The sequence below is a fragment of the Momordica charantia genome (genome assembly GCF_013281855.1).
Source record: "Momordica charantia cultivar OHB3-1 chromosome 9 unlocalized genomic scaffold, Mcharantia_2.0 BLBB01000009.1, whole genome shotgun sequence".
In the NCBI taxonomy this organism is placed as follows: Eukaryota; Viridiplantae; Streptophyta; class Magnoliopsida; order Cucurbitales; family Cucurbitaceae; genus Momordica; species Momordica charantia.
In genome coordinates, this window is record NW_028275167.1 from 18,726,365 (window position 1) to 18,740,554 (window position 14,190).

Genomic DNA, 14,190 nt, shown 5'->3' on the forward strand with positions numbered 1-14,190 from the left:
AAAAGTATGATTTCCAAAGCCTTGAAAGAAGTTGTGAAGAAGAAGGTTGTTGCTGCTGTCGTTCGCGTCGTTCCCTTGTGTCGTCGGAGGTCGTGGGTATGCAAGAGAAAAGTGGTGATGGTGGGATAAGAGAGATGGAGAGAAGCAGATACGGCGCTGAGGTGATGAGTTTCTAACTCTCTCCACTATGTTTGGTTCTTGTGTTTCCTCCCCCTTAATTACTAAAAAAACAACGGTGATATATGCTAAAATAAGAAAGCCAGAGAAAAGGGAGGAAGGAAGGGGAGGAGGAGATGCCACGTTAGAAGGAAACAAAATCAGTATTTTTATTTAAAAACATAACAAATTTTATTTATCCATTTTTCTATTTAATAATAAAACAAAATCTAAATACAACTATTTTTATATTCTTATTAATAAAATCAAAACATTTAAATAAATCTAACCTTTTTAATTAGTTAATTTAAACATTATATTAAAACTAATAATAAAGTAAACCTATGTTATTTTTTTAATTAAAGTAAAACTTAATAAAGTAAAATACAATAATATAAATTAAATTAAAAAAAAGGTCGGACCAAATACGGTGTCTACATCACTTTTGGAACCTTTTTTCCTATTATTTGAGATTATTTATCACTATTTTTCATTGCAAAGTTAAAGGTTTTCGGGAGCTTCAGGTTGTTTTATTGCCATCTTTTAAGGGTTTATGGGCTATATTTTTTAAAATTTCCCTTTTGTAGATTTTGAAGTTGATTTAGGGGCGGTTTTCTTTTGAAATTTAGTAGATCTTTGGAGGTTGTTTTAAGTTGGTTTGTTGCTGATTTTGAATTGTTTATGAGCTGTATTTTTTAAAAAAAATTGAATTTTGAAGATGATTTATGGGCTGTTTTCTTTTGAAAATTAGTTTATCTTAAGAAATCGATTTATGTGTTGTTATTGATGTTTTGGTAGCTTTTTTAGATTAAAAATTTGTAGATTTTGAACTTTTTTTACTATTTATGTTTTTGGGTTTTCAAGTTTTGTAATTAAAATAAAAGATTGTTCTATTGCAAATTAAAATTTTAAAAAAGAAAAGGAGTCTTTCAAATTAATGTTTTAAAATAAATTTTGGAAATTTTTTTTAGAATAAAATGTGTTTAAAGTAAAATACTAAAAGTTTTTATTTCAAGTAAATAAAAGAGTTTAATTTTAGCATTTAGTTGTTTTTTAAATAAGTAAGTTTTTGAAAATATAAAAGATTTTGACAAATGAGTTTTTTAAAACAAAAAAAATTCTTTATTAGTAAATCAATATGAGTTTTAAAATGATAGATTTGTTTAAAGTTTTAAACCTTTTTCTAATTCAAAATAAACAAAAAGTTTGTTTTAAAATAAAAGATTAGTAAAATAAGTTTTGAAAAATGGATAACATCTTATTTTAAAAAAGATTTTTTTGCTTTTTTTATAAATAAAACAGTTTTATACGAATTTCAAATCTAAAACAAAACAAAGAGTTTTTTTTTTAATTTAAATTTTTGTTTATAGTTTTTTTTTAAAATTTTTGTTTATAGTTGTTTTTTCTTTTTTTTTTTGTTAAATGAAATTCAAAAATACAAACTTTGTATTTAAAAAGGAACACAACTTGTAATCTAAGGTGTTGGTATATTGGCAATACACTTGGTTATTAACATACATGACCCAAGTTTGAGTCCATGCCTAAAAATAAAATTATTTTATTGTTATTTTTTTTATCATTGTTTTTAATAAATAATTATTTTAAATAAAATATTTCGTTTAGAGTTTTTTTTAACAAAGTTTTAAAATAAAAAGTTTGTTGTTTAAAAAAAATTTAAGTTGTTGGTACATTGGTAAGTGGTTAGAGTATCAATATTCATGTCACAAATTCAAATCTTAATGTGCCCTAAAATAAAAATTATTTTTTAAAAATAATTATTTCGAAAAATACAATGACGGAAATTGGAACATTCCAATATTCTCGAGGTGATAAAATTTTTCTAATGGCCTTAGTGCCACTCATACCTATTAATTCATATTTTATAACAAAGTGTGAATTAATATAACGTGAAAAGCACAAAAATATTTTCTTTTGGACCAAATAATATAATAGGATGATTTATGATAAAATGTGGCACCATTTTCAAACGAATGTTGTAGGGTGCTAACACCTTCCTTACGCTCAGTCGACTCCCGAACCAAAATCTGTTTTCGCAGATTAAGTTTTTTTAAATAGGTGACCAATCACACCTCATAGATGATTGATGGCGACTCCAAACCCTTATCTCAAAAGAGACCCTTCAGGAGATGACGTCAGTCGCTCTGCGTCGCGATGACGTTGCGACACTTTCTAAAATAAAATTTCCTTATTTAAAACAAAAATCATTTCCAAAAGCATTTTTTTAATCACGTACTGCAGAGAGGAATTCCTTAGTGTGCCCGAGGGTCTGAAGTAATGAAGGAGTGCTCGAGCTACTCTACTGGTGAGAGTCGGGTCGTTGGAGATCTATGTGTCGGTCGTAGAGATTGACGAAATTTCGTGCTATTGCAGGTGAGTAGCCTGATTCATTGGATTATTGATGTCTGTCGGGATTATAGAGCTTTGCGCTAGACTACTGTGCTGTGGGTTGCTGGGGGACATGTGCTGTCGGAGTATCGTCGTCGGGCCTGCCTACTGATGTCATGGGGTCGCCGGTGTGGGTGAAGAAGAAGAGAATATCATGGTGGTAAAAAAAAGATAAAAATAAAGGATGAGATGGTGAAGGAAGAATGAGAAGATGATGGTGGTGAGAAAGAACGAATTGAATGAGATTTTTTTTGTCCCTCTTCTCTCTGTGGGTTCTGTCCATGATGTGTTTGCTACCCTCCCTTAAATACCACGCAACATAATGGTAAGATGGATGAGTTAGAAGAGAAGGGAGAAAAAGGAGAAGGAAGAAAAGGAAAATGACACCTACGATGTTTTTTTACGAAGAAAAAATCAAACCAAACGAAAAACTGTTTCTTAAACATCTAAATAAAATTCTTATTTCAAGTAAAATCAAATTCTCTTTTTAAAAAAAAAACAAAATCCTTTTAATAAAATGAGATTTTATTTAAACAAAAATTTTTTAATTTCTTATTAATAAAATCAAAACCTTTAAATAAATCTAACATTTTTTTTAATTTAAGTTAATTTAAACTTTATCTTAAAACTAATAATAAAGTAAAATGATGTTATTTTTAACCAAAACAATAAAACTTAATAAAATAATAAATAAATAAATAAATAATAATAATAAAATTTGAGTCGGACTAAATACGGTGTCTACATATGTAATGTTTTTTCTACAAATTATTGTATCATATATCGATATCTTTTTTTCTCTTTAAATCATCAATTTTGAGATTTAGTTGTTTTATTTTTTATAATTTTTTAATTTGAATTTTGAAGTTTTCAATCTAAAGAAATCGTTAATTTGGAGATTAATTGTCTAAGTTACAATTTTTTAATTTTTTTTTACAATAACATTTTCTTAAATTTTATCATATATGATATGATTTTGAAGTTATTTTAAATATTATGGTTAGTTGAGCTAAAATATAATATTATCATGTCTCAACTAATTTTATACATATATTTATTATCATTATTATTTATGTTTTAGCTCTTTATTAATGTTCCCGTAGATTTATTTTCAAGTCTAAACGGAGAGATACGATAAAAGAAAATCGATGGGATCATCATCTCCATTAAAGAAAAGTAATACTAGTTCTGATAGGTATTTTACGAAAGTAAATTTAGAAGAATTATCAACAGATCTTGGTCTAAGAACTAGAATTCATGACTACAATTGTAATATTCGAGACCAAGTTCACATAACATATTTACAAAAAAGACCTTATCAGCCTAAGAAACATACTTTTCCATTTTACTGAATATCCTAATTGGTTGGAATATATTATTTCAAAAGATGTTGCCTTTTGTTTATGTTGCTATTTACTCAAACCAGAAGTTGGAGAACAATCAGGGGTGACCATTTTGTTGGTGAAGGATTTTCAAATTGGAAGAAAAAAGAGAAATTACAAACTCATGTTGGAGACCAAACAGTGTGCAGAACCAAGGTTGGAGTAAATGTGAAGCTCTTTTGAAGCAAAAACAACACATCAAAATATTTACTAGTAAGATATCTGACCAAGCAAGAATTGATTATTGAACTCGATTTTCTTGAACTCCTACGATGGTTATGCACCACAACAAGGACATTAAAGGTGTTACTTTGAGAATTCTCCTAAAAATTTGAAACCAATTGCACCAGATGTCCAAAAAGATATTGTGAATTATATCGCGGTAGAAATTATTGATTTAATCATAAGAGATATTGGTGATAAGTTCTTTTCAATTTTGATCGATAAGTTCTTTTCAATTTTGATCGACAAGTCAAAGGATATATCTTCAAAAGAGCAAATGGGAATTCTGTTGAGATATATGGACAAAATACGTGGTTGAAAGGTTTGCAAGTACTGTACATGTTACTTCTACAAATTCTCTGTCGCTTAAGGAAGCTATTGATGGATTCTTTCCTGAACATGGTCTAAGCATTGCTAGTTTCCTTGGGCAAGGATATGATGGAGCAAGCAATATGCACAGTGAATTCAATGGGTTGAAAACATTAATTTTGAGAGAAAATGAATATGCATTTTTAATTCATTGTTTTTCTTATCAACTTCAACTAGTTTTGGTACCTATTGCAAAAAATCATGTAGAAACTAGTGGTCTTTTTTTGTTAGTTGCAAATGTGGTAAATTTCATTCGGACATCAGAAAAACGTTGAGATATTTTAAGAGGAAAAACATAGTGGTTAGCTCTCGAAGCTTTGCATAATGATGAGCTATCAAGTGGATGAGGACTAAATAGAGAAATAATGATAAAACGACCAGGAAATACACGATAAGGATCATATTAGAATACTCAAGTGAGCTTTATTGTAATGTTTTCATCCATTGGTGATGTACTCGAGACAATTGTAGATAATGGGTCAACTTCTGAACAAAAATATAAAGCAAAGGTTCTAATAAATTCGATTCAAACATTTGATCACTTTTCATATGCATCTTATGAAAGTTATATTGGGAATCACAAATGAATTGTCTCAGTCACTATAGAGAAAAGATCTAAATATCGTGAATTCAATGAATTAGGTCAGGATTTATAAATAAAGATTACAAATAATGAGAGAATCAGGTTGAGATTCAATACTAGATCAAGTTTCTAATTTATGTGATAAGCATGATATTCAAATGCTTGAGATGAATGATATGTTTTCCATTCCAGGGAGGGAAAAGACGAAAATCTCAGACAATCACAAATATACATCATTATAGTGTTGAAGTTTTTTACACAATCATTGATATGCAACTTCAAGAGTTGAATTATCATTTTACTAAAACAAGTACTGAATTGATTCTTTGAGTAGCATGGCTAAATCCGAGCAACTCATTTGCTAATTTTGAAAGACAATAACTTATTCGTCTCGCCCAGTTTTATTCTAGAGATTTTTCAACTATTGAACTTGAAGCTCTTCAGGATTAGCTTCAAAATTATTCTATTGATATGCGTTCAGATACTATGTTTGTTAAGCTAACAGGTATTAGTGATCTTGCATTAAAAATTGTGATGACAGCTAAAGATAAAATGTACCCATTAGTTTATCTGTTGCTCATATTGGCATTAATCTTGCCTGTTGCAACAACTACTGTAAAGATAACATTTTCTGCTATGAGTATTGTGAAGACTTGATTGCGTAACCGAATGGGAAACCAATGTATGAATGATAGTCTTATAACATATATTGAGAAAGATTTATTTGATAAGACAGATACTGAAGTTATTATGCGGTGATTTCATAATATGAAAACTCGTAGAGAACAATTGTGATGTATTAAATTATAGTTCATTTCATTTGTGAATTCTTGGAATTACTTACTTGTTAAAGTAGTCTAAAGCCCCCCTAAACAAAATTTTTGAATCCGCCACTGATTACAAATCTATTGTTACAGTTGCTCTTGAACCTGTAAAAATAGCGTTGTAACAGTTTGATCCTGAACCAAAGAAATGATCACATTTCTTCTTGCTCCTGGAAAAAGAAGCGTTGTGTCGAAAGAGTCAGATTTCTTAGTCGACCACTCAAGAGGAACTTAAGGAGTGAAGTAAACCAATGTTGCCGACTATAAATTTATGGTGTTAAATTTCTTTAACAATCTCTTTTTTTTTTCCAATTAATTTTCTTTATCATAATTAGCATGAATTTAATAGCTATAATATTTTCTTCGTGTTTATGGTCAATCTTTATATTAAAATTAATTAGGGTGCTTGAAATTTATTTATAATTTATTGATTAATTTGTCTTAAAATTATTTGTTCATAAATAGTTTACTTATTTGTTTAATTTGGACCCACCGTATTAAAAAGTTAATAAAATTTTAGTAAACCATATTCACCCCCTCTAAGGTTGTCATAATGATCCAACGGGTACAATATGAGTAAGATTTCAAATATCAATTTGAATTCAATATGTAATTATGATTTAGCTGATTTAAAAAAACACCACTAGTAGAGACGGTAAAAATTACTATATTTCATTTGTTAATGATTTCTCTGGACATACAAAAATTTATCTACTAAAATCTAAAGATGAAGCAAGCAACATGTTTTTTAAATTCAAAGTTAAAATAGAAAACCAACTGGGTAGAAAGATAAAAAGGTTAACATCTGATAGGGGTGGTGAATATAGTGACAATTCTCTTAAGGAGTTTTGTGAGTCGCATGGTATTATACATGAAGTTATTGCTCCTTATTCACCTCAATAGAATAAAACTTTAAAAGAAATGATGAATGCTAGGCTTTTGACTTTTGAGTTCTGGTTTATCTGACACTACGTGAGGGGAAGCTGCGTTTTTTGTTTGTTTCATTCTAAACAGGGTTCCTCACAAAAAGTTGGATAAGATATCATACGAGTTCTGGAAAAGATACTCATCTAACCTGAGCTACTTGAGAGTGTGGTAATGCCTAGCAAAGGTAGGTATCCATAATTCAAAAAACCTATAGTAAGATCTAAAACCTTTGATTGTGTGTTTATTGGTTATGCTCAAAATAGTTTTGGATTCATGAGCTTAAGTGATAATTCAATTTGTGAATATAGAGGCTATATTTTTTTAAAATACTTTCCCTATGATTAAGTCTATTGGTGAATCTAGTAGAATTTTAAGACATGTGTCTGTTCCCTCTACCTTTGATTCTATGGTAGAACCTAGGACTAATATTATAAGTCTTGAACCTAAGAGAAGTAAAAGGTAGAGAACTAGCAAAAGTTTTGGATCTAATTTCTTAACTATTTTTTCTTTTATTGAAAACTATGATAAGATAGATGATTGTTTTGCTTGCATGTATCTAATAGATAAAAGATCCTAAAACCTACCAAGAAGTTATAAATTCTATAGATTCTAACTTATGAAAAGAAGCAATTAAAAGTGAACTAGACTCCATAGTTATAAACATGGTCTAAAATGTAGTTCGACATGTTGATATGTCGGCATATCGAAGTGTCCGACAATTTTGTTTTTACTCCCATGTCGACGATATTTCGTTAATTATTCCAAATGTCGAAAAATCAACGATATATCGAGAATATCGAAACCAGAAGCCCAAAATATTTTACTTCATACGGGCCCAACTTGCAGACGAAGCCCAATAATGAGGTAATACTGCTGTAGGCTGAAAAAGTTAGTTGAGGAGGAGTCCTTTTATAGAAAATTATTGCTTCTCCCTCATTGGATTCTCTCGATGTGGGACAAACAAATACAATCTCAATCTCATGTTGCTCTCCTCTTCTAGGTTTTTTTTTTATAGTTCTTTTTTTCATAATTATTTTTAATTACATGTTGATTAGTAAAATTAATTAGATTTATCTCACACATCAAAATTAATTAGATTTATAATATTATATAATTTAGAGTTTCTATACTTTTTGTTTTAATTTTTCTATTTTAATTATATGACCATGGAACTAAATGTCAATGTATCAATAAAACATAATTAAGCAATAATAACTTTAATTTACCAATTCAAATAATTTCTATGCACGTATACATGACTTTGTTTTGATATTTTCATCGCAACGATATTTCCATAAATATATTACTTATATATATTTAGATATGATGGTCAAAAGTGATAAGTTATGAGTTAATTAAGCTACAATTAAAGTCTTATTAATTAATTTAAAATATTTACATCAATATCCACAATTTCTATAATTTTTCTCAAAATATCCATCGACATCGACATATCTATCGATATGTCTGTAAAATTGGGACCTTGATATTTCCATCAACATCGACATTTTAAACCTTAGTTATGAATCAAATTGAGACTTGGTAGATCTACCTATAGGGAATAAACCTATTAGGAGCAAATGAATCTTTAAAAAGAAAGTTAGACTAGATGGTTCCATAGAAAAATACAAAGCTAGATTAGTGGTGTGGTTACACACGAAAATTTGGTATTGATTATTTTGATACATGTTCTCCTGTAACCAAAATAGCCACTATTAGATCTCTAATTGCTCTTGCTGCTACTCGTGGCCTATTAATTCATTAGATGGATGTAAAAACAACATTTCTTAATGGAGATTTAGGATAGGAGATCTATATGACACAACTTGAAGGTTTTGTAGTGGTTGGTAAAGAGAATAAAGTATGCAAGCTTAAAAAATCACTCTATGATCTAAACAAGCTCCTAAATAGTGGTAAGAAAAATTTAATAGTACTTTAGTAAACAATAGCTATAAAATAAATTGTTGTAATCATGTGTTTACTCAAAGATGTTTGTAGTTGATTGTTTGATTATACGCTTATATGTTGATGACATGCTTATTTTTGTACAAACTTAAATGTCATTAATGATACCAAGTTATTGCTGTCTTCACATTTTGAAATGAAAGATTTAGGAGAGGCTTATATAATACTTGGTGTCATAGTAAGGAAAAATGACAATGGTTTCTCCTTATTTCAATCACACTACTATATTGAGAAAATGTTGAAGAAATTTGATTGCTTTGATAAACCACTTATTATAGTACCCTATGATGCAAGCATAAGACTTAAGAAAAATAAGGATGAAATTGTATCTCAATCTGAATACGCAAAGATCATAGGTAATATATTATGTTTTTCATGAACTACATTAGATCTGATATTGCATATGTTGTAAGTAGTTTGAGTTGATATACACATAATCTTGGTAAAGAACATTGTAATGCTCTTCATCATTTATTGAGGTATCTGAGAGGTATAATGAATTTTAGCATTGCATTGACCTAAATCCAATAAACTAACATCCGAGGTTATTTAATGTAACTGGAACAGTATATAATTGATGTACATGGTATATAATTGATATACATGGTATATAGTGGATATATGATTGGATCATGTTCCAATAATAACCTAAATGGTCTATAATATATGGATAAGGTTTGGTACCTCATCTTGGTGACACTATGGATACGACCCACTTTGTAAAAGTTACAAATGACTCGATCTGAGTCGTTCATGTGGAGACATGCGAGTGAGGGTATCTTATATAATGAGTTTGTATAAGATCATACCACGAAATGATTAATTTTTAGTTGTAACACCGTTAACTAATTATATTAATATTTCACAGGATGACCATGTAACTTGATCTAAATCCTGAGTGAGTTATGAACTCCTGCCTATTGGGAACTGTCATTTGATTTGTATGGGTGAGAGTGGTTCGAGACGCCGATACTCAATATGCTTATCATTTTGAGGACGAGTCCGAGTGGAGAGCTGTGAACATAACTTAATTCACAAGATGGAATTCACTCATTCCCGACTTCAAGGTAAGTAGATGAGTGTTCCCTTAAGTGCTGACTCCAAGACTTGAACAAGGAACCCCACTCTCTCACTAGCCCAAGAGCGACTTCTGTTTAATAGTTAGACCATAAACAAGTTATTCATTAGAGAATCAGTGATACTTAAGGAGAAAGAGGTATCTCAGGTGTAAAACGATAATTTGACCCAGCTGAAGTTAAAAACACTCGTGAATGACTGATTTACTGTTAATGGTCAATATTTATATACACAAAATATTCTATATTGTGAAGAGTGCAGTTATGGGTCTTTAGTGGAGTGACCCACAGTTAATGAATGTTGATTAATTTAATTAATTAATCTCGTATCACTGGAATTTCTAATTTGTAGGTCCATTAGGTCTCCTTGCTAGCTCACAACGGGTAAAACGAGGAATGTGTGTATCATATACATCATTTATATAATGTATATGTTGATACATTATATAATTAATTTTGAATAAGGATTTGAAATTAATATTATATTGTTATGAGAGAATTATTTGAATAATATTCAAATAAAATTTAATATGAGTTGAATTCATATTAAAACTATAGAATAAAGTTAATATTCATGAGATACACCTTAAAACTATAGGTTATGGATAAATATTTTAATTTAATTTAAATATATGTTATAATTCATTATTAGTTTTTTAAATAATTAATTATTCAATTAAATTAATCATTAATTGTTTAATTAATTAATCAATCCACTCTCGTGCATATTTGTAGGAGAGTGGGGGAGTGATGAGGTGGGTAACTTCCTCCCACCTCATCGTAAATTTGTAGAACAATTTTGGAATTATATCTGTTGGAAGAATTATCTCCCTCTCAAATTCACTTAAAAAGAAAATTCTCTATTTTAAAAGAGATTCTCGTCCAAAGGATAGTGAGGAGATCTTGTGGTGTGTTAATTGGTTTATCGTGAAGAACAGGTTCTTCAAAGGTAACACCATTTTTTCTTTGTTTTTTTCTTCTCTGTGTAATTTAATTCAAACGGTAAATTCGAGCAACGAGTTCACGCGCTTCCATTGGGGATTCAATCCCTTCAAATCCATAGTCCTTACTTTGGGTCGTCTATTCATAGACTTAATGGATTATTTATAAAGTTTTCATAGCTCAGTTTTTTAGTGGTTTGTCTTTGATATACTTGATGAAACAATGATGTGATCGTGAAGGTAGGGCCGCCTTCTAAACTTTCACGTGATCCAAGGTTCTATGTGCATGACCTTTAAAAACACCTGTTGTATATTGTAAAATTGAAATTAAGAATTAAAATATGTTGTGGGGGTCTCAAACTATAATTACTTAAAGTTCAAGAGGTAACTCACTTTCATTACTTAGGTTGTTGCTTCACTTCTATACATTAATTCAAATCGTAAAATATTAATGCTTAAGTTTATCCTTCTTTTGCTCATAATTTTTTTTTCTCTTTTTGTCATTCGTGGGGGGATTGTTGGGAATGTCAAAAGAGAAAGGTGTTTTACAAAAATTAAAAAGACTCACATGGAAAGATTTTGATGTTGAAAGAGGATTTATAATGGAAAGTTTTTTAGTAGAGTTAGAAATGATGTATTGGGTGAGCCCAAGACATCTCATCACACGTGTGCCGCCGCCATCCATCCGGTTGGGTGGGTTCGGGTAACTCGCACTTACACGAAAAATGAAAAATAAGTTTTGCTATAAATTATTTTTTTATTTTTGGTATTAATAAATAATTACCGTGTGTATTTATTTTAAAAACGATTTTTATTTTTTGAAGCGTTTTCCAACGAATCGTTTTTCTTTGATTTCAAAACATTTTTATTTAATTGTAAAACCGTTTTTATTAATTGTGTAAAAATGTTTTTATTTAATGTTGAGAAAACGTTTTTATTTTGAAATCCTATAGATACCCATGTTGATTTCATTTGGAGGATACACACAAAATCTTCTCCTACTCTTCTTTTGGTTTCTTCTCTCTGCTTTCTAAAAGTTTTCTTCTGAGTTGATTCCAATCCGTTTTCCGACGAGTGTACGCTTGAATTCGGGTGTTGTGTTAACCTTGGGAAGCAACTGGCGACTAACGATTTAGCACCGCGCTCGTACCAAATTTTACTTTCAAGGTAGTGAGTTCCATGACACAACAACATATTTTCTAGATCGTGTTCTTCTTCATTTTTGTTGTTACAATAGCTAGAGGGTCGAGTGCAAGTACACATTGTCAAGAATAGATCCTTCCTCAGTGTAGGAAATATTTTTTCAAACTATCCCATTTTATATGAAAAATAATTTTTCTGACAATCCTAACTAGCTAGTAATGAGAAGAACAGTATTTTGATCTTCGATTTTCGGTTTTCACTTCGATTAACTTTAAAACATTAGGAAAATAAAGTTAGTTTTTAAAAATTATTTTTTCTAATCCTTACCAATCGAGAGAAGTTTTGAAAGATAAAATTTAAATCATCTTGAACCCTTTTGTCTTAGTTTGAAAAATTAATAAAAAATTATATTTTTTCAAATTAAAATTTCAAACCTTGAAATATGATTTGTGATAATCCAAACTTATTTTATTTAATTTGAGTGGATAGTGATAATCCAAAATTTTTTTAATTTAATTTGAATGGATAATCTAAACAATAAGTAAGGGCATAATATGCGATCTAAATTATGTTTATTGTTATGAGATTCAATGAGTAGATATTTCATTATTCAAAAAAAAAAAGTGAATACATGTTTCACATACTTGTTTTTTAATACCGTTTTCTGATTTTGTGATCTAAATAGTGGAAATTTTGAAAACAAAATTTTTATGTTTGTAGTGTTTTCAAATTCTGAATTTGAAACTTTAATACTGCGTTTGGCATTTGGAATTTGACAGAAATGATTTCAAATTCCAGGATTTCAAAAGATGGAAAAATGATTTCGAATTCTTAATTGTGTTTGGAACCAAATTAATTTGAAATCATTGAAATTAAAATTTATTGTTTGGATGTTTACGAGAAATGAAAAGAAAGTATAACATTTTACTTGTATGCCCTTACCATTTTGCATGATATTGTATAAATAAATAATAATAGTATAATGTTATAATATGAAGTAGTAATTTCAACTACATATAAAAATAAAATCATTTAATGCAATTAATTTAATAATTTAAAACTTGCCAATGAAATTAAAAAACAAAAAAACTAATAAATTTCTTTCTTGAAATATATATTTTGTGAATTATTTTAAATCTAAACCAAAATAATCAACACGTTTGCTATAACTAAACAAACTTAAACCACAATCCAACTTTTTCTCATCTTTTTTCATTTATTTTCCTTTTTATTTTCATTCTCCTTTTTTTTTTCAAAATAATACTTTCACTAATAAACATGCTAAAAAAGAGCAAAAAATAGTTTTTAAAAAAGTAACGAGAGATTTTAAATGTATGAAACTACCAATCTATTTGCAAATTTATTTGGAACTGATTTTTTTTACCCAAATTAGTGATAAAAATTGAAATAAAACATAAGCAAAACATAAAATTAATTTATATTTTGACTGAAAAGTAATCTATAAAAATGTACGTAGGGAGGCAAAAGAGAAAATAGTATGCAATTTGTCTAAAAAAATAAGTGGAGTGATTAATTTTTTTTAAAAAAAATGAAAAATCTAGTTTTTACCTATTTTATAGGATAAATTTGGAATTTGATACTTTTAATTGCAAATCCTTTCAAATCCAACGTATTTGTAAGGAATTTTTTTTTAACGAAAGGTGATTTCAAATTCTATGATCTTAAATTCCTTCTTTTTCTTTGCTAACCAAAGAGAAATGATTTAAAAATCATTGTGATTTACAAATTCTTGAAAATTAGAGGTTCCAAATGCAGGATAAAGTACAAATTTACATAAAAAAAAGATAGACAAATATAAAAACTAACAAATGTAAAATATAATATATTATAAAATATTTAATATTGTAAAATAATTATACAAAATTTGTAAGATATAGATTAATAAATCAATTAATATTATTTTTAGATTTAACTAAATATTTAGTTAGTAAATGTTTTACAAATATATTACTAAATACTTTGAATCATTTTTTTAATTGATATTCAATTTCAAAATCTGCTACCAAAAACATATTTGATACTTAAAAACAACTTTGTTTAATCACTTGTTTTTATATTTCTATTTTTAGATCACCAACACCCCAACATTGCTTTTCTTTTAAGTTTTAGAGTTTCCTCTGACAAAATTATGATAATAAATATGAAGTTTCAAAGAACAAATCGAGAATTTTAAAG